Below are 2705 nucleotides of genomic sequence, written 5' to 3'. Positions count from 1 at the left end.
TATTTACTAGTTTACTAGTTTACTTTTAACTTTATTTAAATTGAGTAAAATATTTTCAATAGTTTTTTTCCCCTTTCTTTTATATTTCGTTTGTTTTTTTCTTTTATCTTTTATTTTTGTATTTCTTGATTTTATTAGCTTTAGTATTTTGGGGCTGCCAAAGTTAATGTGCTGACTGGTATAATTTAAAACGTGTTTAACAGCATAAAACTTCTAGTTACTATCTACTGTTTTTGCTATTTAGTTGCACTTTCATGTTTATTGTGGGCGGGTTGTAAAAGTTTCAAGATTTTTATATAAACACTCACCTAAACCCAGTTTACATTGTGAGCAAGTAAACAATTAAAAAACAATCTGTCAGTACACTTGAAAAGAAAAAAAGAAGAGCATGTCAACATTCCTACAGTGTCAGTGAAAATAAAAGGTAAATAAAAAAGACGGGTAAATGCATATTTAGAAATCAGTGAAGTGGACCATCTGGCAGACAGAAACCGCAAATAAACATTTGTGAGCAGAGACAAGACAGTATGGAGTGTAATGACGGAGTCCCGCGATGTTACGGCAGGGAAGTGCTTGTAGCGCTGTTAACCAAAGTCTTGAAGAGAGAGAGAGAGTGAGAGCGAGCCTAAGCCAGCCGCGATAGGGCTTTGTGTCCATTTTTAAGCAGGCTGACTTTTGTCCAGCCCACAGGTCGTGGTCCAATCAGATGGTGGCTGCGGGGTTTAGCCACGCCCAATACTGTTCCTTATCATGCATGAATCCCATGCTCTCGTGTGAGGCGTATTCCTGCAAGTTTTAATAACTTCTGATAAAAGTATTATCACCAGAGAATGATACATAATATAAAATTTTCACTAACACCAATGTTCGGCGGATAAAACAAGCTTTCATTCAAGCTTAAACAACAGGTATTTTGCATACACAGTAATCGTAATTAACTACAAAGAAAAGTTATAAGGCAATGATTAAAATATCATGGTTTCAATAACACATCACACATATTTAAGACATAAAACATTATTTGTGAATATAGTGTCCCCGATACTTTCAGTCATTTTCCCTGATTGTCTTTTGAATTGTCTGTGTACGTTTTGTTTCTTTGTCTGTGACACAAGAAACGTAAGGGTTTCCGTCAGGGCAGAAAGCAGATGTTCAGTGGGTCATGTGGCCTCACGCTGCATATCCCGTGCTTCCAGGCCTGAGGACGTGATTAGATTACCGTCCCTTTTCCTGTCTTGGATATAATAGTTGCACTCAGGGTGGGTCACAAGACATCGTGGTTTCTATATGTTGTGAACGAACCTTTTCAGTCCTTGATACAAAGAAAGCTTTGTTGTTTCTTGATTGGATCAGTCCATAATCACTCCTCTGAGTAGATGATGACAAGACTGGCAGGAAGTCGACCCAGAATATTGGAGTCCTGGGCTGGGAGTGATTAGCAAACCTCATGATGACTGATAAGGGCATATCAGTGTCCGTTCATGTACTAGAAATCCCTACAGGAGGGATGGTCTGCACTTGTTGTGTTGCTTAAATTTAAAATGTAATCAATATGTAAATTGTTTTTCCCAGCACAAAAATTCTGGATTGTGGCCATCTCGGGAACAAAAATAGCTCATGTTTTCTTCTGCGCACAACACAAAAACTTGAAGGAATCCTATCTGCTTCTGTCTGAATTCATCTCAGTGTGAAGGAAAGAGAACAGTAGTAGACAAAAGCCCATTTATAATGCCCATGTCTCTGTTTTACAGTTGATTATTCATGACTCATTCCTCATGCTTCTTTTGGATATTACTGATGGGAATATCTTGGAATTACAGTAATGCAGGTCTGTACCGGGAATGTATTTCAAAGTAAAAACTCTTTGAATAAAGAAATTCAATTAAAATTGTAAAGATCAAAATAAGAAGGTATACATTTTATCAGCAGTGTTGTGTACCATTCAGAATAGAATTGAGTATGCTTTTAAATTCTGGGATTTGAATTGAACTGAGAATTTTCTATAAATTTTGCATTTAGTTCATCATACACCGGTCGAAAGTTTGGAATAATTGAGATCTTACCATGGCTGCATTTATTTGATCAAAAATGCTGTAAAAACAGTAATATTAATACAATTTAAAATAACTGATTTGTGTTTGATTATATTTAAATGTATTTTATTCCTGTTATGCCAAAGCTGAATTTCAGCAGCTGATACCCCAGACTTCAGTCACATGAGCATTCAGAAATCATTCTAATAGTTGCGTCACAGGAATAAATGACATTTTAAAATATATTCAAATTGAAGACAGTTCTCTTAAATTGTAATAATATGTGACCCTGGACCACAAAACCAGTCATAAGGGTCAATTTTTCGATTTGAGATTTATACATCATCTGAACGCTGAATAAATAAGCTTTCCATTGATGTATGGTTTGTTAGGATCGGACAATATTTGGCCGAGATACAACTATTTGAAAATCAAGTTGTTGTATTTCCTCAGCAACCAGCACAGATCAGCTCCAGGCATGACGAAGTGGATATCGTCCTCGTTTGGAAGGCCAAGCAAAGTATTTTCGCTTTCACAACGAAACACACAGCGCCATGGCGGCGGCGGCAACAATACTACAGCGAGAATAAAAGTTATGCCTTCTTTCTTTGCGTGAACATTTGGGCGGCGTTATGCAAATCTTCCCAGATAGTGACGTAGGTATGTGGGGGC

The sequence above is a fragment of the Sinocyclocheilus anshuiensis genome, unplaced genomic scaffold (assembly GCF_001515605.1).
Source record: "Sinocyclocheilus anshuiensis isolate Anshui unplaced genomic scaffold, SAMN03320099.WGS_v1.1 scaffold1341, whole genome shotgun sequence".
Classification (NCBI taxonomy): Eukaryota; Metazoa; Chordata; class Actinopteri; order Cypriniformes; family Cyprinidae; genus Sinocyclocheilus; species Sinocyclocheilus anshuiensis.
The sequence above is the reverse complement of the archived record's forward strand: the minus strand, read 5'-3'. Positions refer to the sequence as shown.